Source organism: Callithrix jacchus, chromosome 3 (assembly GCF_049354715.1).
Source record: "Callithrix jacchus isolate 240 chromosome 3, calJac240_pri, whole genome shotgun sequence".
Taxonomy (NCBI): Eukaryota; Metazoa; Chordata; class Mammalia; order Primates; family Cebidae; genus Callithrix; species Callithrix jacchus.
The window spans coordinates 137124774-137152159 of NC_133504.1; positions in this window are offsets into that span (position 1 = coordinate 137124774).

A 27386-nucleotide genomic window follows, 5' to 3' on the forward strand; every position below is an offset into this window, starting at 1 on the left:
ACAGGTAAGTCACTATGATTGACCAAACTGCTAAAGGTAAACAGATTCTTAGGTTTTAATGGAACAAACTCTATAGATTTCTGTCTGAGTGACCTGGAGCTACCTTATTCTTTTTTATTAAGATAACTGGAGTCTTTGTTTAGCATATGAAAAAAAGAATCAAACTAGATAAGTTACACTCTTTTCACAGTTCAAAATAAATTGTGTTAAGCAGGCATTTCATAGTCTTACTAGTAAAAACTCTGTATTGTAGGAGTCAAGAAAACCCATTGCTAGGAAAACACAAAAATTATATTATTCAAAGTTCTTAGCTTGAAAGATCAGACAAAACTTTTCAATTTCCCAATAGCATGCCTATTTTCTGATAAGATAAACTCTGACACTTTCCCATTTTTTAAAAAAGGGTTTTCCAGTGTTTACTGCTATAGCTCAGAAAGCTTAATTGCTACTAAAAATTGATAGGAAAAATAAAAACCTTCTGTCTTAAAATGAATTTAGCCCTAGCTGACTTTTCTTTCTTACTACATCTGGATAACAGTTCCTTGCTGATATTCTTGGTTGTTACTGTTCATCACATTTTGGATATTGGCAGAATAGAAGTCTTCCTTTCACACATCTTAGATGTCACTTATGCTTCATTTCCCTCACTATTGGTTTCAAGTCTTTCACACCAAAACAAATGGCTTATCTTTCTCTGTTTCTTCCTGCACAATCTTGTAAGATTTTCTCACTACTTGGCTGGCTATAATACCCTCTGTTTTTGCCAGAGGCTCCTCAGTTACCCTGTGTGTGTAGAAACTGCTAAGGACCTAATTGACATTTTTGTTTTTGCCGGAGAAACCACTACTGTTGCTGAAAATATGCCCCTTTTGTTACTTACTCTACCATTGCCAAAATTTTAGTATAAGGGACATCTACATTTGTTAACTACTGGACATTTGTATTCCAAGCAGGAAGTAGTAGCCATTTTTGAAGGAACACCAGACTTCTTTATGCTAAGGAGATTTGAAGCCACCAGTACTGCTCCTGTTGATACAAAGTAGTATTTCATTCTATTTATGAAGAACATTATTATATATTATTCATTTTTAATACATAAAATTATGGAGAGTTAGAGTCATGATTGACCGGATAGAGACAGACCCTTACTTCATCTTTATAGATAAGAAAACTAAGACAATTATTCTCTTGTTCATCTTGGTAATAAGTTCTTTTCTCTATGGTATATTGCCTTTTCTTTGCAAAGTGGGCCTTTAAGAACTTAAGAATCTTTAGGAAAGAAGTTGAATATTTGAATATTTTGATGGTGAAAATTAAAATCAGTCTACTTGCAATTGCTAAAGATAATGGAAAAATGAATATATGATCTAACAAAAGTGAGTAAGTATGAAGGGCTGAAAAATAATTATACATGGCTTTTTTTTTTTGCAATTTGTGAACTTATAATGTGTAGGAAGAAGCATGCTAGATAATTAGTTTATTCACTTAGATTGGAACTCACTTAAAATTATTCCAATTGCCTTATAACTTCAAGGAATGTTTACTGAATAATACCGGTTCCAAAAGAGTCTAGAATGTGAAAGGAATAAAGCACACACATATACACATATGAACATGCATGTGCATGCTTTAAAAAGTAAACAAGCTGGGCGTGGTAGCTCATGCCTGTAATCCCAGCACTTTGGGAGGCTGAGGCGGGTGGATCACGAAGTCAAGAGATCGAGACCATCCTGGTCAACATGGTGAAACCCCGTCTCTCCTAAAAATACAAAAAATTAGCTGGGCATGGTGGTGCGTCCCTGTAATCCCAGATACTCAGGAGGCTGAGGCAGGAGAATTGCCTGATCCCAGGAGGTGGAGGTTACGGTGAGTTGAGATCGTGCCATTGCACTCCAGCCTGGGTAACAAGAGTGAAACTCCGTCTCAAAAATAAAATAAAATAAAATAAAAAATAAAAATAAAAAGTAAACAAACACAATCATTAGCTATTATATGATTTAATGTCATTTTGTAAGAGTTAAACATTCTGGGTTGTTTGTCTTTTTTAAATAGTTCAAGTTGTCTAGTAGGAAGACTTCAAGAGTTTTCCGCATTGTCAATCTAAGCCTAAAATTATCAGAAATCCTTTATATTTGATTTATTTTTCATCTCTCAGTGTATTTTGGAATAAAATAAGCTATATTTTTATTGAAATAGTTAATCCTATATTATTAAATGTGTTACAATCTGCATTATATTTTTTGAGGTTGACAAAAGATATAAATTGTTCATAAATATGATCTGTAAGCAATATTAATATACTGAAATAAAATTAATTATATAAAAAGCTTAAACAAATGCATGTTAGTAGAAAACAAGTAGACATTAGTAAGTACACAATTGATGGTAAAACAAATACATAAATGAGACTTTCAGAGATTGGCAAATACTTTAATAAAATGGGATGATATAATGGAAATTGGTTGCGGTGGGTCAAGTGGGGTGGGGCATTTTAAATTTGGTGATTCATGATATATCAGAATTAGAAATATAATATGACACCAAAATTTTAGAAAATACTTAGCAAAGCAAAAATGTGGAAATTAGCATCCCAAATGAAATAGGAATTTCAAAGGCTAGGACAAAAAAACGTTAGCTTGTTTGAAAAACCTAGTGTGGTTTAGCATTGAGAGTTGCTATGGGTTGTATGTTTGTCCCCTCTCAAACTTACGTTGAAATTTGTCATTGTGAGAGTCGCAAGACATAGGACTTTTAGGAGGGATTTTGGCCATGAGGGCTCCATTTTCATGAATGAATTAATGACATTATTTTATGATTAGGTTCATTATCCAAGGTAGTGGATTTTTATTACAGAACAAGTCGGTCTCCTTTCATCTCTGTCTTACTTTTCCTCTGCCCTTCTGACTTGCACTGTCTAATGAGGAACAATACAGCAAGAAAGTCCTCACAAGTTCTTGTCTCTTAATCTTGAACTTCCCTTCCTCCTGAACTGTGAGAGATAAATTTGTTTCTTATAAATTACTCAGTCTCAGGTGTTCTGTTATAGCATGACAAAACGACTAAACAAGAGTCATAGGAAGGTGGCTTGAGATGAGGTTGCAGATTTTGTCATAACCCACAACATGCAGGAGCTGAAAGGTCATGGTAAATTGTTGGGCCAGTAAATGAAATGAAAAACCACAGCGGTGTTCAACTAAAAGACTACCATTGTCTGACACATGCTTTTAAAAAAAATTCTGTGGCTGAATTATGAAAAACAAATCTTTGCTCTTTTGTTTTTTATATGGTTGCTATAAACTGACAAGTATTTTTTCTATGAAGACTGTAAGTTCTTTTTCCCCCTTAAACTCTCTCTCATTGTGTGTGTATGTGTCTGTTTGTGTCATTATTTTTGAGTTATCTTTGAGGATGCCACCATGGTAGTTAGAGGGTTCTTATGCACCCTCAGGAGGTTTTAAGCTATGACCTTAAATTTCTTCCTATGGCAAAAGGTAAGCAACAGCATAACAGAATATTACAGAAAGTCCAGGACAGTTTGATTTACTGCAAAGTTGCCAATGAAATTCAGTGAGGAAAATTATTATTTCAAATAAGTATTGCAGAAAAATACTGACTTCTGTTTGAAAAAACGTGAACATTAGACCATTACTCAAAAAATATTTAGAAAAGACTCAGAGTCCTAAATGTGAGGTGTAAAACAATAAAATTTTTGGATTAAATTATAGACAAGTATTTATGTGACCTTGATGCAAGCAAAGATTTTTTTAAACAAGACTCCAAAAGCACAAATATAAAATAAACTTCATGTACTTCAATAAAATTTATGACATCTATTAATGAATGAATAAATTGATAAATAGATGATAAATTCAACAAGTTAGTCAATCTAGAATAAGTGAAGTTTTCCTATGAATTAGAGAAAGACATAACTCTTGATTTTTTAAAAAAGAGCAAACCCAAAATAGGTACTTTTACAAAGAGTTATAATCAAATAGTTAATAAACATCATAAAATATATTAACTTAATTACTCCTCAATAAAATGTCAATTAATTCTACAATGAGATACCTCTACTCACTTAATGGCTAAAAATGAGAAGACCAAGTGTTGGTGAACATGTGAAGAAATTGAACTCAAATGTATATTGCTGTTTGAATGTTAATGGTATTAAGATGTTGGAACACAGTTTTGTATTATTTACTTAATTTAATTAAATGGTTACCCTATGACTAACAATTTTATACTTAAGTTTGTAATCTAGTAAAAACGGTGCATCTGTTTGCCAGAAGACATGAATACAAAATATTTATTACTGATTTACACTTGTGACAAAAACTGGAAATAGCTCAAATTTCCATAAATAGGACAGTGGATAAATTATTTTACTTTTATAAAATGAATTCTACCTAGAAATAAAGTAACATTGACCTATTAGTAGAGACTATAACATTGATGAATCCCACAGACATCATTTGGAGCAAAAGGATCCAAACAATAGTCAATATGAATATATGTATTTGAAATTAAAGAACAGAATACTAATTGAGGATACTGGAATTCAGAAAAGTCATTACTTTGAGGATATACTGATTGGCAGAAGGTAAAGAAACTTCTTGAAACTTTGTGCTTTATGATTATTTAGCTGGAGGTTACATTAGTGCATGTATGTATAAAGGTTTATTGAGTTTAAGCAATTATTAGTACACTTTTATGTATATATCTGATACATTAATAAAAAGTAAAACACATTTATTTAATTTTTTGCATTCTCAAATGATAAAGTAACAGATCCCTTGATTAATACATGGAATCCAACATAGTGAGGTAATGGCTGAAAAATAAAATACTTCAAAATCAGTTCTGTTTGAAATCTAGTATATTTTAATTTATCTTCATGTAAAAAAAAAAAGAACAAAACAACAGCAACACAACAACTGAGAGAGAGAAAGAGGGAAACTGCATATTTTCTGAGAAAGGACCAGTGTGATAACACTACTAATTAACCTATTTTTGCCTTGACAAGTGAAAATGAATTTCAATATCCAGATATGTCAACCACTGGCTTATTAAATAGTATGCAGTTGGAAAACAGCCAAGGTTAGAAAGAGAGATGACAGAAAAGCTTTATTAATTAATAAATCCAGGAAAGATAAAGTGAGAAAAATACAGTACAGAAATGTACAAGATTACTCAACATCACATGTACAAGCAGAAAACACTGAATTCTTTTTTATTTGATCCTCTTCTAGATATTCTCCCTTTGTATACTATGTACTGAATCAGTAATCTTCCAATCTTTAAAAGCAGATGCCAGAATTAAGGCTATGTTTCACGCTTTTTCCCCTTGTATCTATGAAAGTTCACACTATTTCCTTCAGAAATGTTGGATATATACCATATGGTCCTGGTGATTTATTGGACTTGAATTACTCTACTTGCTCTATAACTTTCTCATTTAAGACGTCAATCTTTGTCAAGGGCACCATCTGATGCTCTGTGAAAACCGCCTTAGGAATAGAAATTTTTCCAAAGTTTTCTCAAGTATTCTAATACAAAAATCACTTTGTTTTTTACCCATTTCTATTAGCAACTTACAAAATTCTCCAGAAGGGTTTAGAGCCCTCATTATAATTCCTTTTTGTTTCTTAATGTACGTACATCACACATTTTTTAAACTTCTGTGATTTTTAAAAATGAAATATGTCAGATTTGGTAAACCTTGTGTTGAACTTTTATGTTGTTTGAATTAAATATATCTCTATAATGCTGCATCTAGTCCTTAGGAAATTTTAAATCAAATAATAAATGAATTAAGTAATAATAATTTGAATAACATTTTACATCCTCTAGTTTGAATGTTTTTTATCTTAAAAATGTTTTCTAGAGTTCTAAATGTTTTTAGATTATATCTTGAAAGCTGAGACAAATCACTGATTACAATATATAAACCAACTGAATAGAAAGATAACTCATCTCAGTGAGATTATCCTCATATTTTATTTTAATAAGTACTTTGCATACAATATGTTCTTAAATTTGCACAGAAATATTTTTAAGGAGGTTCAATTTTATATAGAAGAAAAATATCTTCTATGCATTTATCAGTCATAAACAAATTTATATTTTTATTTAGTTTTTTGAGCATCAGCAAAGATTACATATATTACCTTCTTTCACATACCTTATCTATATCCCTATATTATTTAAAGTTAGAATGTCATACACATATTCATTTTGTGTTTTAAGTGTGTGAATGTTTATGAAGAAGGGTAGGCATTGAGAATTTCAGTACTGATTTGATTCCCATTCCACCCTGATGGCTTACAAAATTACTCCCTGTTAGCTTTTTTCTCTTTCTGTTTATTTAAAAAAATATATTTATGGCTACAGATAAATTTAGTTGAGTCCTGCCTATACTGTTTAGAATGAACTTTTGTTGGATATGATACTGTGTTAGATAAACATTTTTAGGAACATATGGATGAAATTCAAGAGTGGCTTTTACTTTTCTTGAAGCCAAAGAAAACAAATGACAAAGTTATCATAAACTCCAAAATTATTCTGCTTCCTCCATCATTTCTTCTAATTATCAGCTTTAAAAAGGAGTATTACTAGTTTTTTGCTACAGATTGTTGTACATTGCCATGATCCCTTCTAAATTTTAAGGAAAACACCTTTAGAATGTGCAGGGTTCCAGAAGACTTGCATAAACAAGAGGGGCGTATATCTTTTCCTGAGAAGTGTAGTGCCTTAATCTCTGCAGAAGTGAGCTTAGTTAAGGTATTTGCTTTCGGATGGCCACTATTAGCCAGTCCCAGAAAGACAAAAACTACATAATTCCACTTACATAAGGTATCTAATATAGTCAAAGTCCTGGAAACAGATCAAAGAAAGGAGGTTGTCAAAGGCTACAGGGAAGTGGAAATGAGATTTGTTGTTCAGTGAGTATAACGTTTCTGTTACAAAAGATAATTAAGTTCTAGGGATCTGTTGTATAACATTGTGCCTACATTTAACAATATTGCATCACAAACAAATATTTTTAAGAGGGTAGACATCATATTAAGTGTTTTTATCACAATAAAACAAATGCTTGAATTTTAAGAAAGAGAAGATAATGGGTTTGACAAAACACTGACATATTTGCGAAGGGGAGCAGAATAATATTGAATGAGATACATGGATCTATTTTAAGACTTAAAAATTCTTGGGTGAAGGAAATGATCTATTATTCTTCTATTATAGTTTTTACTCTATAATAATATGATGACATCCAAATACTTTGGTGTAGCATTCCAGTACTCAGACTTGATAGTGATAATGACTTGCTTTAAATTCTGGCTAATTTCTGTGCTAGTTGTAACATCTTAAGCTATTAAATAACTAACTATGTCCTCTGTGCCTCATTTTTCTCATCAGTGTATGGGAATAATAACAAAATTTAACAGACCGGTGGTGATAATGATTAAATAGATTATTATGTGTGAAGGATTTGGAACATTTCACCATTATGTAATAGCCAATCAATGTTAAATCTTTATTATTAGTGATTGTCAAGTTCTGGATGACCTCATCCTGCCTGTCATACGAAGTGTAGCCTGTATATTGTTTCTTCTTTCCAGTTCTCTCATTTCTGATTCCTGAAAAAATGCCAAGTGCCTGTGCAGGTTAAGTATATTAAGGTCCCTCAGGGACTGAATGCCATGCAACCCTACCCCACCCTTACCAGCCCACTCTTAAGGTTCTTAGCTGTGTCCCTTCCTTTTATTCTCCCTTTCTTTTTCTCTTCTTTTACAATTGGCATAATAAGCTCCAGGAAGTCTATACAGAATTAAAGGTAAAATCATGACCAAAATGATACATAGATTGTGCTCTCCTATTGAATTTTAATAAGCATGATAAACAACAGTCAATCAATTATATAAATAAATGTGGAGCTGCAACTATGGTAAGTTTTTTAAAAGATAGGTAACTAAAATTATCTTGGTAAGAATGACTATTAAAGATTTTATTTTTTAGAAAGAAAAAAGGAGTGAAGGAAAGGAAGAAAGAGGAAGAAAAAAGGAGAAAGAATGGGAATGTAGCTTTATTCTAAAAATGGGTATTAATAATGGCTGATCAATACTTTGTGTATTTAAGGTGGAGAATGTATATTTTGTGTATTTAAGGTGGAGAATGCATATTTTGTGTATTTAAGATGGAAAATGTATATTGTGTGTATTTAAAATGGAGAGCTCTATAAATATTTATTAAATTTACTTGTTCCAGATCTGAGTTCAAGACCTGGATATCCTTATTAATTTTCTGTCTCGTTGAGTCTAAATCTCTTTATGAGTCTTATGCATCTGGGTGTTAGGATCGTTAGCTCTTATTGTTGCATAGATCCTTTTACCACTATATCTTTGTTGCTTTGAAATCTATTTTATCAGATGCGAGAATTGCAACTCCTGCTTTTTTATTTATTCATTTATTTTTGCTCTTCATTTTGTTGGTAAATCTTTCTCCATCCCTTTGTTTTAAGTCTTTGTGTATCTTTGGATGTGAAATGGGTCTGGATGTAGCATACCATTAGGTTTTGGCTGTATCTTATGATGGGGGATTTAGTCAACTTAAATTTAGGGCTACTGCCATTTGATGTTAAATGGCTATTTTATCCATTTGTTGATGTAAATTATTCTTTATGTTGATGCTCTTTACTTTTTGGTATATTTTTAGAAAGGCTAATACTGGTTGTTCCTTTCTATGTATAATGCTTCTTTCAGAAGCTCTTGTAAAGCTGCCCTGGTGGTAATAAAATCTCTGAGTACTTGCTTGTTCATAAAATATTTTATTTTTCCTTCAATTGTGAAGCTTAGTTTGGCAGGATATGAAATTCTGGGCTGAAAGTTCTGTTCTTTAAGGATGTTGAATATCGGCCTCCACTCTCTTCTGGCTTGTAGGGTTTCTGCTGAGAGATCTGCTGTAAGTCTGATAGGCTTGCCTTTGTGGGTAACCTGACCTTTTTCTCTGGCTGCCCTTAGTATTTTCTCCTTCGTTTCAACCCTGGTGAAGCTAACGATTATGTGCCTTGGGGTTGCTCTTCTTGAGGAATATCTTTGTGGTGTTCTCTGTATTACCTGGGGTTGAATATTGTGCTACTTTGCTAGATTTGGAAAGTTTTCCTGAGTAATATCCTGAAGAGTATTTTCCAGCTTGGATTCATTCTCTTCGTTGTATTCAGGTACACCTATCAAACGTAAATTAGGTCTTTTCACATACTCCCATATTTCTTGGAGACTTTGCTCATTCCTTTTTATCCTTTTTTCTCTATTCTTGTCTTCTCGTTTTATTTCATTAAGTAGGTCTTGACCTCTGATATCCTTTCTTCTGCTTGATCAATTTGGCTACTCAAACTTGTGCATATTTTGCTAAGTTTTTGTGTTGTGTTTTTCAACTCCATTAATTCATTTATGTTTCTCTCTATATTTTCTATTCTTGTTAACATTTCGTCAAACCTTTTTTCAAAGTTCTTAGTTTCTTTACATTGAGTTAGAACAAGTTCTTATAACTCCCAGAAGTTTCTTATCATCCACCTTCTGAAGCCTACTTCTGTTAATGGCACACAGTTCTTTTCCATCAGGGCTTGTTCTGTCGCTGATGAGGAACTGTAATCCCCTGTAGAGGGAGAGGGGTTCTGATTTTGAGTATTCTCAGCCTTTTTAGGCTGGTTTCTTCCCTTTGTTATATATTTATCCATCTGTTGTCTTTATGATTGCCACCTTTCTAGTTGGGTTTCTGAGTGGATGCCAAGTTTATTGATTCCCAGTGCTGGAATCCGAGCAACCCACTGTGCTTGCCAAAACAGCAGTGATAAGACTGATGGTGCTCTTCTGCCGGGGAATCTCCTCCCATTTACTCTGCATGAAGAGCTGCCATGCCAAGGCACTGGCAAAACCACTGCGCCAGCCACAAGAGTCACGCTGGCAACCCATGGGGCCCCTCCTCTGGGAATCTTCTGGTCCGTGAGAGATGAAAATTCATCTGAAAGTGTGGCGTCCTCTTGTTCTCTGCGCCTTCACTGGGAGCTACAATCCCGAGCTGTTAGCTTGGATCTCATTTTTCAAGATTTCCAAGAGAAGAGACAGAATGGAGAATTATTGGTTTGATATGCTGTAACTATAGTAAAAAATGAGGGACAGGGAAAGAAAAAAGAAATTTACAATCAGGTGTAAAAATATATTGTTCTATTGTAGGAGAGCTGTGCTGAACAGATGACAGATAAAACAAAGCAGGTGACATTGGAGAAAAGAAAGGAGGGTATTGGGAGGCCGGGCATGGTGGCTTATGCCTGTCATCCCAGCACTTTGGAAGGCAGAGGTGGGTAGGTCACCTGGGGTCAGGAGTTAGAGACCAGCCTGGACAACGTGGTGAAACCCAGTCCCTAGTAAAAATATAGTAATTAGCTGGCTGTAGTGGAATGCACCTGCAATTCCAGCTACTCTAGAGGGTGAGGTACAAAAATCGTTTGAACCTGAGAGGCAGAGATTGCAATGAGCCAAGATCATGCCACTGTACTCCTGCCTGGGTGATAGAGCAAAATTCAGTTGAAAGAAAGAGAGAGAGAGAGAGAGAGAGAGAGAGAGAGAGAGAGAGAGAGAGAGAGAGAGAGAGAGAGAGAGAGAAGGAAAGAAGGAAGGAAGGAAGGAAGGAAGGAAGGAAGGAAGGAAGGAAGGAAGGAAGGAAGGAAAGAAAGGAAGGAGGGTGAGAGTGGTGATGTGTTGGATGTGAAATTGAAAGAAAAACATGTAGGGCTTTGTAGAGTATCATAAAGTGATTCATTTTTCTTCATATGAAGAAAAATGAGAAGCCACTGAGAATTTTAAGGTGGGAAACTGAAACAATTAGATTTACCTATGAAAATATTGCTTTATCTACTGTGTGGGTATAGTATTAATTAGAATAAGACCAAGGAAGATCCACAGAAACCATTTTTTAAGTGTAGATTTCTAAACTGGTGGTATACATAGCGTTATGGATGAAAATTCAGGAAAATGAATACTGGAAGATAATAGAAAGTCAAATCATTAGGATTTAGTGATAGACTGGGCATGTTAGTTGAAAGAGGGTTATGTAGCAATAATGGCTCCAGAGTTTCTAGCTGCCATAACCATGTGACTGATAGAGTAATTCTTTAGGATTGATAAAATAGAGGGAGGAACACATTTGGCTGCGTGGTAAGAGAGAGATAATGAGTTCAGTCTCAGATAATTGGTCTTTTTGACATGTAAAGAGCTGTAATAGGCCAGGGAACATGTGACTTATATGTCTTCAATAAGTGAAGACCTATCTTGCTTCCCTGCTAAATTATATCCTCTCCTGTTAATTTTGTATTAATTTTTTTATTTCTTTGTTTTCTTATTATGTAGTAGTTACTATGGCTTACTTGTCTAAAGAATGATTTTTTTTATCATTCTTTCTTCTCAACTAAAATAAATTTATCAAAGAATTAACTTACTTCCAACTCTTTTCTTTCTTTTCTCATTCTGTTAGATGAATACTTGTTGAGTAGCTAATACGTTTCAAGAGTGATGCCAAGTTCTTGGGATACAGCAAGTATACTAGATGGAATTCTGGCAGCAACTGAGGTTCTGCGAGCCAGTGCCATCATTAGAAACCAAGTATTTTAACAATTAGTTGGCACTTTTCCAAACACCATACCAACTCCTCATATTGACACAGTTCTGCCTTCTAATCAAACAAGAAAACTAGAAAAAATAAATAATCTTGGCAGAAATAATGGTGGAAATAATAAAAGTAACCAGTGCAGGCAGTGAGATTTGACTCTACTTCAAAGTTTACACAATTGATAAAGACAAAATAGAAAATTTATTTTTCACCTTTTCTGGGGTAAGAGTGTATATCTTATTTGGAATTGTGCCTTCTCTGATATAGAAAAAGCCGAGTAAATGAATTTTAGGGTCCAATGTTGCAACTAAATGCAAGAGAGCTTTAATCTACATCAAATTTTGATAAAAGTTCAATTGCATTTTTTCAATTTTGTGAAATCTGGGAATAAATATTTATTGTTTTTTAGATGCTAATGACCCAAGAAGAATTGATAGTAAATGGGTTATTTCCTCATTATATTAAAAGAAAATGAATCAAGAATGACACACAATATATTCTGTTCCCCCCCCCCACCCCCCGAGACGGAATTTCACTCTTGTTATCCAGGTTGGAGTGCAATGGCGTGATCTCAGCTCCCCGCAACCTCTGCCTCCTGAGTTCAGACAATTCTCCTACCTCAGCCTCCTGAGTAGCTGGGATTACAGGCACGTGCCACCATGCCCAGCTAATTTTTTGTATTTTTAGTAGAGACGGGGTTTTACCATTTTGATCAGGATGGTCTCGATCTCTTGTCCTCGTGATCCACCCGCCTCGGCCTCCCGAAGTGTTGGGATTACATGTTTGTTTGTTTTTTGACAGAATCTTGCTCTGTTGCCGAACCTGGAGTGCAATGACAAGATCTTGGCTCACTACAACTGCCTCCTCCCAGGTTCAAGCAATTCTCCTTCCTTAGGCTCCCAAATAACTGGGACTACAGGAACTTGACATCATGCTCAACTAATTTCTGTATTCTCAGCAGACGCAGGGTTTCCCCATGTTGGCCAGGCTTGTCTTGAAATCCTGACCTCAGGTGATCCACCCACCTGGGTCTCCCAAAGTGCTGGGATTTTAGGTGTGAGCCACCGTGTCCAGTCACACACAATATATGTCATTATAAGTGCCTGTTAATTTATTTTTTTTAACTTTTAATTGAAATTGAATAATAAGCTGAATTTGTGTAACATATGTTTGTTAATATATGTTACTTATTTTGTTGATTTTGTTTGTTTTAGTACTGGTTTTGTCTCATGTGCCAACACACTTTCTGAAGTAGAGAAGTTTCTATAAGATAAATCATATTTTTAGTCTTTTTTGAAATTCATAAGGCAACTTAGAATCACAAGGAGAACACCTAGAATATTCAAAATGCTTTGTTTACCCACTGGAATGAAACAAAAATCAAAATATGGTATATCTGCCCTCCCTACCTTTCTCCCCACCCACTGCCAGCTCAAAGCTCCAGCTAATAAACATCAGATTGTGATCCTGAAAACTCCACCTGTCAATTTCTCATATTCGTATTAACTTCATAATTACTGTTGAACCTTTAATTTTTATTTTTCTATACTCACAGCTAGAATATATTGACCATTTTAATTTGTTGTAGCTGTGTCAAATAGTAATGAACATACTTCTAATGGATGTATTGAACTATGAAAGGGTTTAGTGCTCAGCTGAAGGGAGGGGGGAGATAAATTCTTCTCTATTTTTAGACGGTGGAGTAAGCAGAGGCTGATCTAATGTGGAAGAGAGCTTCACGTGGAGGCAAACTGGTTTATTCATCAAACTCAAGGTTTTTGATGAGAGCAATAAATAAATTTATTCACGGCTCATCTTTAGAGGATACCTGTGGTGCTCTGGGAAATGACTTTAATAATTGTATCCAGACTTTCTTGCTTCAACTAGCACATTGAATATTAGTCGCTGTGGAACCTCTGCAATTACTAACTGTCATTTGAAAATTTCTACCATTTTTCATAGGAAGAAAAGAAAAAATATATATAGCAGACTTACTTAAACTGACAATTGACAGGCAGGCGAAAGTAAAAAGAGCAGGATTTGGACTTAGATTATGGAATCATTTCGGAGGGGAATAGGATCAGGAAGATGCATATACTTTATGAATATTGCCCTCTTTTCCCCTTTTTTAAACCATATTTATCATTTAGGAATAGGAACAATCATCCACCCATTTGTCAGTGGGTATTTATGATGTAATTGAGGATAAAAGGAAAAATTGCAAATAATAAAACCTTTAAACTAGTATCATTCTTTTTTCCACAGAGGTAAAGCTCCATAATGCTTTTTTTTTTCTTCTTTGAGGAGAGAAAGAAAGATTTTCCATTCAGGGACTCCAGTAAGATACAGTGTAATTACATCAAGAGACCAAATTACACTGTTTAACTTGGCCATTTAGAACTTTGATAAAGTAAACTACATCCAGTCTCTTATCAAATATGTGAACGAAATATGATTTTCCGGTGACAGCTTCAGTTTTAATTGACAGATAAGTACGATTTGAACCTAAGTTATTTGGGGCACCTTGTCATGTATTCCCAGAAAGATCATCTGTTCTCATAGTTGTGAAATGCATGGAATCATCTTGATGTCTATTTTTTCTGTCAACCTCTCCATCCTTCATTTCTTAAAACATGTGCAAAAGAAACTTAGATTATCTTGTTAAAATATTTCTTAATTACTATGAAAACTCTTAGAAAAAAGAAATGAGAGCTAACAGATACCATCTATATAGCGTTATGTGTAACGCTAAACGCAGTACTAGTTGATCATGTTTAGGTTTAAACTACACATAACAGGGGATCCAAATTACTTGTTCCACCAAATAAGCCATATTCTTTCTCTATGGAATTTGATGAGTCACTTGATTTCTCTAGGTCACTTTTTTTCTTTTTTACTTGCAAAATATAGGACAGAATATTATATAGCAGCCAAGAGCATAGAGCTTGGAGCTAAGCTAGGTTGTTTTAATCCAGATTGGCCCCACTCTGTACTAGTTGTTTAGTCATAGAAAAACTACTTAATAGTCCTGCACTTTGCACTGCGTATCTGTAAAACGACAATGTAATTACAATTCTTTGAAGAAAATAAACTTTGTCTCTTTTAGAGTCAGAAATATCAAAGATCTACTCTGTTTGATATATCCTGATCTGTCCGTTCCTTTTCTTTTCTCTTTTTATCTTTTTTGTTTCAGAAAGTGATTTATTTAGGCAGAGAAAGAGAAAAATGAGAGAGAAAAAGAAGAGAAAGACAAAGCTTCCATGAAGATTATGGAAGGGGTGTCTGTTTCTTTTCAAAGTTACAAAATCAAAACTATTTTGAGACCTCCTTTAAAAGGAATGGTAATTTTTAAAGGAGGCAATGATGCTTTATTTACAATTTTTTGGAAGCTCCACATTAAAAAAAAATGATTTTACCTTACACAAGTTTATTATGTACAAGCAACCTTAGATATGGAAAACAAAAAGTGTGTTTAAATATCTCCAAAATTAAATCTAACTTTGAAATATAATTCCAATTAAAGAGTTACTCTACATTAAAGTGGAAAATAAAATCTAACTGCTTATAAGTTTTTATAATTAAAACAAAATTAAAAGAAGTAATTTTACATACTAGTGTTTATCATGAGCTAAGTATTATGTTTCTTTAATTCACTAGATATTTTTCCCTTTTGCTGATGTCCTTAAGCAAAAACTTGAAAAAAAAGTAATTGATTTTTTTCCAGAATGTTACTTTTAAAAAATTAAGCTTCTTGTGTATTTGAGTTTGTGTGTGTGTGTGTGTGTGTGTGTGTGTGTGTGTTTACCTGTGTGTGTTTGTCTCTCAATATAGATTTCCTCCCCTTTGATTTGGGGATTTTTAAAATTTAACACCAAATTGCAAGCTATTTCTTGGTAATTAATTTTTTTAAATCAGTCAAATACTTTTTTTTTTTTTGGAGGTTACAGCAGATAAATGTCAACATACGATTTCTGACAAGACATTTGTTTAAATTTTGTTTTTCATTTGATTAGAAACAACAATACAAAGGGAAAAATATAAAATTTATTTCTTATAGAATTATCACCAAACGACTGTAATTGGAATAATTCACCTCACAAGAGAGAGCCCATTATCCAGCTGTATTGCTGAAATTTCCTTAGTATTGCTTTCTGAGAGGCAGATAAACTTACTGAAAAACACATAATATGCTTTAACTATCCAAAAAAAAAAAAATGTCACCAGATTGAGTTCTAAGAAGTAAATCACACCTTAAAGATCAAGGACCACATTAGGATCTCTTATTCTCATCTTGCATTTAATTGGCTGAAAATGGCTTGAAAGTGAATTGCCCTTCATCACCATCCACTCTGCTGGCATCTGGGCAGCTACTAATTGTAGACAATAAAGGTGACACACAAAAAGGCAAATTCTGTCTTTACTGTCATTTTGTGTCTGCTATAACTTTACATTTTTAATGGTAATTTTATTTAAAAAAAATCGACTTAACCTTTAAAGGCCAGATAGACTACTGCTTGCAAAACTTTACTTTGTATAAATTTTAAGGTGTTAAATTTGAATAAATTTTGAAATGTTATAATAATACATGCATTATCATATTATTTTAATTGTTTAAAACACTGATTTTAGTTTAAAGACATGTTTTTAAGTCAATGAAAGCAAATATTTTGAACCATTTTGTAGCGAGCAACGATGAAAAAAAGTTATATTTAAATTCATCGGACTATCTCCTAGGACTACACGAAGCATAAGAGATTTTGTATGCATGCCAGGCAATTTTCAAGTTAATATATTAGTATTCCTTGAAGAGCTTATATGTCTTGATGTTTTTCTCATATAAAACATGAGAAAAAATTATGTCATAATTACTACTATGTTAAATACTTCCTTTTTATAGATGTGTGTGAGTATAAGGAAAAATTCAGATTATACTGAGAGATAAGGTTAATAAAGTCATTTTGTTCTTATGCATAATTGTGAAAGTATTAAAGCCTTCTTCACATTTTGTATTTGTTAAATCTTTCACTTTGAAAAACAGTGATTGTAATAGCAATAAATAGATGAATTTTTAAGAATCAGTGACAGAAATGTGTATTCAAATTTTTATGGCTAAATATCAAATTCCAAACAACATAAAATAAGGGAAACTAGAGTACTTTGAAATACTGAAATAAGTAAATAAATTCTTCAATTTTATCTTATATGCACTGTTAGATGTTTACTTTTAATTAGGCTTTTTATTCAAATTTATTTAAATGTATTGTCAAATGGAAGTTGTTTTTTTTTTTATAGTAAACATGACCACAAAATAATTATTATATAAGAAGGAAAAAAGCAGGCCACAATTGGTATTTTAAAAATATCTTCTGAACTTCAGTATAGTCTTTGTCATATTAGATATTAAGCACATATTAACTATAGAATTATAATTAGTTTAAGATTATGTAAAAATAATTTCATCATATTATGACACTATGTAGTAAAAGCTCCTCAATTAATATTTTACAATTAAAAACTAATAGGGAACAATGGTGGAATGGTGAAGAGCTCACACTTTGCTTAATTTCTTAGATTGGTTTCTCCATTGAGTAATTTTACAAGTTTAATATCTAATTTTGGTTTTCATCATAGTAGCCACTTAAAATTTTGTAAAGGTTATATGAAAAAAATATTTAAAATATTTATAATTCATTGCATGTAAAACATACTCTGTATATACTAGTTACCCTTACAATATAATTCTCAAATTATTCAGTCCTTTATTCATAAAAATATCTCTCCTTATTTTGAAAGTTGCATTTTTTCTATCACTCATCAGCTTTATTATCTGTTTTCTTTCAGAACCCATGTATTTGTTTTTAACTTTATTCTAGTTAGCTTATATTGTGTTTGCTATTTTGAATCTGTATTTTTAATGTGTGTTCCGGTTGTGTAACATTAATATAAAAATTGTATCAATTTTCATATACTTATAACCATCTACTTTACTAAACTTGCTATTTAAGTTTATTCATACTTATTTCCATTTTTCATTCATTCCTATTTAGTTTTTTATATTGTATGTCAGTGCTAAGACTTTTAAGGACAATATTAAATAAAATGTATACAGTGAAGCATCTTTATTCTCATTAATGTAAGAATAATGACTCCACTATATTGGGCATTTGCTGTTGATTTGAGATGCATTTATCTGCATGCTATACCAAATTTCTATTTCTCATGGGTAGTTTTTAAAAAGCAGAACTTTACATTTAAAACATTGGGTTTTAACACTTACATTAAAAAAAAAAAAACAAAAAAACAAAACAAACAAAAACAAAACTGTGCAGTCCCGTATTTTGCATTTATATGCTTCACAACAGAATAGAAAAAAACATGGTCTATTTGACTGACCATCTTTATGATAAGTATTAATTAGTGCATATTTTATTTAGATATAGAAATGTTATTGATATTGAGTTAATAGTTCTTTCCTCTCCTCTCCTCTCCTCTCCTCTCCTCTCCTTTCCTTCCCTTCCTTTCCCTCCCCTTCCCCTTTCCTTCCCTTCCCTTCCCTTCTCTTCCCCTTCTCTTCCCTTTCCATTTCCTTTCCCTTTCTTTCTTCTCTTCCCCTCCCCTTCCCTCCCCTTCTCTCTCTTTCTTCCTTTTTTCTTTCTTTCTTTCTTTCTTTCTTTCTTTCTTTCTTTCTTTCTTTCTTTCTTTCTTTCTTTCTTTCTTTTCCTTTCTTCCTTCCTTCCTTCCTTTCTTCCTTTCTTTCTTCCTTCCTTCCTTCTTTTTTCTTTCATATAAGAAAGAATCAAACAGAAATAATTTCTATAACTTTCAAAATCTTGTGACTAAACTAAAGTCATCCAACTATATTCCTTAAAGAACATAGTGAGGCTGGTCCACACTTGGCTTACCTCCCCTCTGCATAATCCACTTGGGAAGGAAGAATCACACACATGTGGTATGACAGTTAACAATTTTTTCTTCATCTTTTTTATTCCTTTATTGTTGGTAGAAAATTTCATCCAAAGTTTTAGAAAATGCATCTGTGTTTTACTCAGGTAAGAATTCACAATTGAAAAATATTCTACGGCCAACATTATACTTTGTTTAAAAGGAAGGGAAGGGAGCACTTGACGCATGGGGAGAAGCCCTTGAGTATGGTATGTAGGTTCACAGAGAGACCTGACTATTTCAATTATATTTTATAAACATAGTGTTAAGTGCTCAAATGATGGAACCTCAGAGTCTGCATTGTGTCTCGTCTGGGATGCTGGCTATGTCTATTTAAAGAGACTAATTGCATATCAGGTAAGAAATACATAGAAAAAAACATATAAGTTTCAATGTACATAAAGGATGACATAAAGTCAATTGTTCAGTTGCTTTAATTTTATCCCATTAGGTATTGACTAATAAAATTAAATTGAAGCATTATTACAACTGCAGGTATCCCCAGATTGTACTGTTATTTGACAACTGAATTATGTTTAATTCAAAAGGTGAGAAATGTAACTGTTAAGATTATTTGTATTCACTTTAGAAAATGTTTAAAATGGGAAAATGTAGCAACTTACTAAGTACAGCTGCCATGTATCTTGGGTGCTCCTATGGGGTGCATTTTTAAATAGTTGATCAGGTTACCAGATATTTTTTCAGGTAACATGACATATGTATACAAAATATTTAAACAAATATACTCTGAAAACAATTTAAATTTATTTGCCCATATATTAACATTTTTTTTTCCTGAAATCTATCCTTGGAAAAATTCAGTGTCTGTGAACTTCAGGTTACCAGAAATATAATATCTAAGTATTTAAATCACCCCATACTCTTATTTAGTTAGATCAAGGGACTAGGCTGATTGCAAAAATCATGAGCAAAGTGTTTTCTCAACCTGCAGTCACTTCCGTAATGTATTTATCTCTCCCTCTCACACAGGCTCTCTCTCTCTCTCTCTCTCTCTCTCTCTCTCTCTCTCTCTCTCTCTCTCTGTGTGTGTGTGTGTGTGTGTGTATCAGTATGTGTGTAGAGGTAAGAGAGATAAGGAAGAGAGAAGATCAGTTTAGAAACTTTGCCCTAAGTAAGCATCAAGCCCATATTTCTACCAACAAGCAAACCAAACAATCAGAGTGATTATGGACATGTCCCATGCAGACATTTTTTTTACCGTCTTTCATATTCTCAGCTTCTCATCATATTGAGACCCTTAACCATTTTTTACTCCAGTCATCACTTCAGCAATCAACTCTACAGATATGTTCACTGATTTTGTGTCAGCACAAGTCACTATGACTTGTCCCATGACCATGGTTTTTCTCTCATTTTCTGCCTTCCATTAGCCTCTACGAGGGGGATTTCTGCAGTCAAGGCATGTGATACTGCAGGCCATACTGGCATATCTGATTATATGTCCTGGATATGCCAGAAAGTTAGCATGCCTCGAGGTAAATCTCTGACTATAAGGAAAGAGATCATAAGGATATATACTTATTTCTTTTTTGTGCAGACAAACTTTTGTGAGATGTGGAGTACTATATAACGCCTCCAACAAGATATTTCTGTAAGACTGAGAAATTAACTGAAAACTCTGTTAAATACTTTGTTATCAATTTGACCTTCTTTTCTGACTCATTTATTTTTGCCTCAATGTGGCTTACCTATAATTGTCCTCCCTAATACAATTAAAACACAGTAACTTTGGCATTAGGCTTTCTGGAGAACCCAAGTTTAAACAGTGCAAGTAAAGAGAATCTACGTGAGTACAGTCATGCATTGCTTAATTCTAGGTTACCTTTTGAGAAATGCATCCTGTGATTTTGTTGTTGTTCAAATATCATAGGGTGTCTTTCACAAATCTAGATGGTATAGCCTACTACACATCTAGGTGATATGATACACTCTATTGCTACTAAGCTGCAAACTGGTATACTGTTGTCAGTAATTGTAATGCTGGTAAGTATTTCTGCCTATAGAAAGGTACAGTATTATAATCTTATGATATACATAAGTAAAATTGCATATGTAGGTAAAGTTATGTATACATAATTTTATTATATAACACAGTAAAAACATTGTGTAATATAATCTGTTTTAAACATGGTCCATCATTGACAGAAATATGGCTATGTGGTATATGAATATAATTGAACTTCTCTTCCTACCACACAAAAGCAGGCAAAAGAAAGGAAAATCCTCAGTAAACAAACTGCCACGAAGGGTAAAGAGAGGATGATGGAGCTTGAAAAACCTAAGGGAACGGGTTGAGATAGCATTTTTTTCTATTCAGAGGAGGAGACTTATTTATATTCTGGTTATTTTTATTTTTATTATGTTTCCCAGAAAAGAAAGCATTAGTAACCAGCAGGAATACAAGCCTCTGAATCAAACAAGAATTCTGAGAGAGAGATGCTCATATTCATAGAAGTCTCTTAACGACCTCTGTGTTCTGAACTCTAAAAGCATTCTGTTTTTACTATACTCACTCCCTCAGTAACCCTAGACATAATAGACAGTTCTGCAATTCCTAAGTCCATTTTTATGTAAAATGTATTCTCTTGAACATTTGTAGTTTTCTTTCACAGTAGTGTCCGTAGTCCTAGTTCTCTGGTAGACATTTAAAAGTTGGAGTATGCCAAATTTTTGTCATAAAATTTTATTCTCTCATACAAAAATATGTTGAATAATATAGCACTTTCTATAAGGAGTATATTTTATATATATGTATGCATGTATGTATAATTTAAAGAGTATATTTAAATGAAAAATATATTCCCACCAGCCAGCTTAAGAAATGATAAGTTACCAGTGCCTCGCAAATCAGCTGTGTGCTGTTTGTTCTTTGACTATCTCCTCCATACATGTAGGAACATTATCTGCAATTTTGTGTTAATTAATCCTTCATTTTTAATATTTATCTGTATTCTTTATTGCCATATTATTTAATTTTGCCTTAGGTCACTTTATATAACTGAAATTAGACATTGAGCATTCTTTTGAAATTTGATTTTTCATTCAAGAATGAATGTTCGAAATCAATCTTTTTAAAAAACTGTCATTTCTTTTTCAACTATTAAAATATTGTGTATGTCATATGCTGCTGCATAAATACACCAAAATTTATTTACTTTACCATTAGTAAATATTTGGCCATTTAAAATTAATTGTTATGTCAAAAAATACAGCTTTAAACTTTCATGTACGTGTCCTTCAAGCACATGGTGAAAACATTTCTCTAAGTAAACGACTAAGAGTAGAATGACTGAAAATTAGAATATGTGAGTTTTACTAGATAATGTAAAACTCTTTTTCATAGTTTACTATTTGTTTATATTCCAACTAGCAGTAAAAAAAAAGTGCTAATTATTTCTTAATTATGCATATCATTTTCTGCTAATCTGTTATTATATGCAATGACATTTCAAGTTTATATAAGTTAACATCCTTACCAATATCTGCTGAATGTGTGCATTCTATGCCTGCCTGCCTGCCTGCCTCCCTCCCTCCCTCCCTCCCTTCCTTCTTTTCTTCCTTCAGTATGGTGGATTTAAATGTTTTCATACATTTGTCTTGAATGTTTTCACTCTGTAAAATGCTTATTCATATTTTTGTTCCTTTCTTCAGTGTTTTCTATTTGTAGTGGTTTGTAGAATTTTTTTATTTATTATGATTATTAATATTTTTATCAATGTTTTCCGTTTATAGTGGCTTGTAGACATTATTTATCTATATATTTTGATTGTTAATATTAGTCACATATGTTCTAATATATTCTGCCGTTGTGTAACATGTCTCTTATTCTATTTAGGAATTCCTTTATTAATCAAATTTCTCCATTTAATTAAGTAAAATTAATTAAACTATTTCATTATAGTTTGGTTTTGTTTCTGTTATATTTTTAATTTTTATTAATTTTTTTAGTCTAAGGTAATAATCCTTTTCTTTTCTGACGTGATACTTTTTTCATGGGTCTTCTAAAATCTTACAGTATATTGTATGAGTATGGTTTGCACTATGCATAAGATTGCATTTATTTCTTAATTATGCATATCATTTTCTGCTAATCTGTTATTATATGCAATGACATTTCAAGTTTATATATGTTAAATATACATGAATACATATAAAAAAGAGTTCTGAGCTTCTTTTCAAACCCACAATGTATTAAACACTGTCTACTTAAACACAAATGCTTTAAAACTTTATAAGAAATTATTTTAAATTGCCTGGTTTAAAACTTATAGTGCATGTATCCTCTTTATTTATCTTTTTATTTGTGAGTATGTTATTTCCAGCTCTTTATTATACATTTTGAAAATGTTTGCGAACTTCCAGGAGGAACACTGCTAGAATTTGGAGTGAGTTTGCATTGACCTAATATATTATTATAAAAATAACTTACATTCGTTTTATATTTATTATTTTCTTTCATTTATCTTAAAATTGATTAATGCTTTTCAATACATTTATCCACAAACACTGTTCCTTTTGTTCAAACCTGTTTTTATGTATACTTGTGTTGTTTTTATTTGTACATTTATTTAATTATATCCTTGTACTGATTGTTGCTGATATGTAGATATATATGTGTCTACTAATTAATAATTTTTATCTTATAATCTTGATAATTTTGCTAATTCTAATAACTAGTGGTTTATTTGGGATTTCCTATAGGTTTAGTTATAAAAATAGATAATATTTCTAAAAAGATATCCTTGATATTTAATCATTTTTGTTTAAAAATGTTAGATTCATATTGCTCGAATTACTATATAAAAATGATATTATTTGACTTTGTGACAATAACCAACATGTTATTAAATCTCTTCTCCATATTATATATTTTTCACCATCTACACAAAGCAAAATAAAAGCACTTCTCTTCCAACTTAGTAATTCTCTCTTCTGATGTGTATACCGTGGTGATTAATCTATCTATTCAGCTTTGGATTTCAATATTACATTTTAAATTTCTTATTTTTATGATATTTAAATTTTCTTGTTTTTTTGAAGTTCTATTATATCTTATTTTCAAGCCTATTTATTATATTATAAAACATAGAATGTCATTATTTATTATCTGTAAAAGAAAGGTCAAATTTTGAAATATTTATTTGCTTGATTCTGCTGGCTTTTATTTGTTTTTTTGTTTGTTTGTTTCTCTGTATTCATTATTATTATTTACATTGAGTTTATAGTATTTAGAGTTTTACTAATATGTAAAGGTTAAAGTTGGATTTTGTGTTTTCCTCTGCCTGGTACCTGAGAGTTCTTCTATTGTGGGAGTATATGATGTAATGATTTGCACAAGAATTTTCAGACCACATAGGTAACATGATTTAAACTGCCAACTTATGTAATAATAGACTTCAAATTATTAAAACGATTATTTTTTTACTAATGTCAAGATACACAAAAGCAAGTTTCCCATCTTTGCAGCAGCAGTAGCAGTAGCTGATATCCAGAGGTGTTGCTCATATAACAATCTCTTGTATTACAAGAAAGATCTCCTAATTGGTAATTTAAATGTAAGATAGAACTTAATTTTGTTACCTAATTGGTAATTTAAATGTAAGATAGAACTTAATTTTGTTCCAGACCCTAATGCAACTCTAAATAAAAGAACATGAGTTATCAGAATTTGGCATATACTAAGGGGAAAATTTTTAAGGTTTGCTTTCTGCAAATGTTTCAACTTTCATTTGTTTTCGCCTATGAGACTACCTTCTATCCAACATTACAATTTTTAAGGCATAACTTCTGGTTTGGGTGTATTTCTTTGAATTCAAAATTGCACTGATACCTTAACGAAAGACCTTATAACTTAACCTACCTTCTAAACCACATAACATAACTTACAATGAAAGTCAAACAATATGAGAAAGGGGGTAAGGGGAAAAGACCAGGCTGGCCTTATTATTAAAAATTATTGTTATTGCTTCATTATAAGAAATTGTTTATTTATATGATTCGTGAACAGTGGCTGCCTTTTATAGAAGTTGATATTACTTTTTTATAGATTTCTCTATTTGCTCTTTGTTAAGATTTACTAACAGATCTCTGAGATTTCAGCAATATTATTCCAAAGAACTTACTTTTTAACAAGTCACTGATTGTTTTATATGCTGTATCTTTTACTCTTAGTCTTCAAAACATAAATCTTTTTTACTGTATTTTCTATGAATTACTAAGATTTATTATCCAACTATACAAGAAATTTAATACTGTTAGCAATAAAAACAGAAGAATATTAAAGTTTTTTTCTTTCTAATTCTTATCTGTATTTTTTCTAAGGCAATTTTGCTGGACATCAGAATGGCACACAAGAAGGAAACTCTCTCCGAGGAATTCAAATCCTTATCCGTAGCATTACAGAATCAGTTCAAAGCAATGAAGTCCATTTCATGTGCCCTGTTTTGTTTTACTTTTCAGTCTTGCAGTTGGGGAGTTCTTCATGAGCCAAAGTAAAAGTAAAATCTCTTAGACTAGTGAACCATCACTGATGTCACTTATAGATGGTATAAGGTTCAGTTGTGCTACCTTGGCATATTTAATTAACTAACATAGAAAACAATGATGATTTCAGCTGTATTTTAATATTAAAAGTAGCTTTGGCTTATTTCTCTACTATCATATGCATACTTCTCATTTCACATTCACATTACAGTATTTATGCAGATGTATTTTACAATAGAAATATTATATAGTAATCCATAGTTTTTTTATTTACATTCTAAAAGGATATAATGTTCTTGTGTATTTGATATATTATAGCTTAATTATTTCTTTGTTTCTGGCTATTTACACTACTTTTATATCTTCAATATTTTACATGATACTATAATAAACACCTGTTTTAATTCTTTATTCATGCTAATATATATATTACAGCAATCAATTGATTCATTTTTATTTTTAATTTTTTATATGCTAATTTTTACTTATTATTTTTATTGTTTGAATTGTTTTTTCTAAATCTGTGAAAAATAATGTTATTTCCTAGGAATTGCACTGAATCTGTAGGTTGCTTTGGACAGTATGGTCATTTTCAAGATATTAATTTTTCTCATCCACGAATATGAGATATATTTACATTTATTTGTCATCTATGATTTTTCTCTGCAAGCGTTTTGTACTTCTTCTTATAGAGGTCTTTCACCTTCTTGGATAAGTATATTCTTAAGTATTTGTGAGTGTGTGTATGTGTGTGTGCGTCTATTATAAAAGGGATTTAATTGCTTCTTGACCTTTTGACTAAGATCAAGTTTATTATAAAAGTGATCAAGTTCATGACTTGATTCTCAGCTTGGTCATTGTTGGGCATTGTTGGTATAGCATTGCTACTGATTTGTGTGTACTGATTTTGTAAGCTGAGACTTTACCAGATTCATTTATGAGATCTAGGAGTCTTTTGAAGGAGTCCTAAGGATTTTGTAGGTATAAGATCATATTATCAGCAGAGATTGTCTGACTTGTTCTTTTCCAATTTGGATGCACTTTATTTCTTTTTCTTGCCTGATTGTTCTGGCTAGGACTTTCAGCACTATTTTGGCTCCAAGTGGTGAAAGTGGACATTTTTCTCTTGTACCAATTCTTAAGGAGAATGATTTCAACTTTTCTCCATTCAGTATGATGTTGGCTGTCAGTCTCGATTTATCACACATACATTTTATTATTTTGAGGTAGGTTCTTTATATTTCTAGTTTGCTGAGGGTTTTTAACATAAAGTGATGCTCGATATTTTTGAGTGCTTTTTCTGCATCTATTGAGATGATCAAGTGGTTTTTGTCTTAAATGCTGTTTATACTGTGAATCACATTGTCTTGCATATGTTAAACCATCACTGTATGCCTGGAATGAAAATCATTTGATCATGATAAATTATTTTTTTGATGTGCAATTGGATTCAGCTTGTTAGTATTTTGTTGAGGATTTTTGCATCTGTATTCATCAGAAATATTGGCCTGTAGTTTTATTTTACCTGCATTTTCCTGGCTTTGGTATTAGGGTGACACTGGCTTCATAGAATGAGTTAAGAAGCATTCCCTCTCTCTCAATCTTTTTGAATAGTTTTCATAGAATTGATACTAATTTTTTGAATGTCTGGTAGAATTCAGCTGTATATCCATTTGGACCTGAGCTATTTTTTTAATGGCAGTATTTAAAATTGTATCACTCATTCTATCTCGTTGCTTTTTATTGGTCTGTTTAGGATTTCTGTGTTTCTAATTCCATCTTGGGAGGTTGTATGAGGGCAGAAACTCATCCATTTCCTCTAGATTTCCTAATATGTGTGCATAGAGGTATTCATAGTTGTTCTGAATAATTGTTTGTATTTCTGTGTTGTCAGTTAAAATGTTTTCATTTTCCTTTCTTATTGAGATTTTATGAATTTTCTCTTTTATTCTCTTAGTTAATTTAGCTAGTAGTCTATCAATTTATTTTATATTTTTAAAACAGTTTTTTTTTATTCTTTTTTGAGATGGAGTCTCACTCTGTCACCCAGGCTGGAGTGCAATGGCATGACCAATCTCAGTTCATTAAAAGCTCCATCTCCTGAGTTCAAGCAATTCTTCTGCCTCAGCCTCCCAAGTAACTGGAATTACATGGTGAAATATTGTCTCTACTAAAAATACAAAAATCATCTGGTGTCAGCTACCACAACCAGAAACATTTTGTACTTTTTAGTAGACAGGATTTTACCATGTTGGCCAGGCTTTTCTTGAAGAACT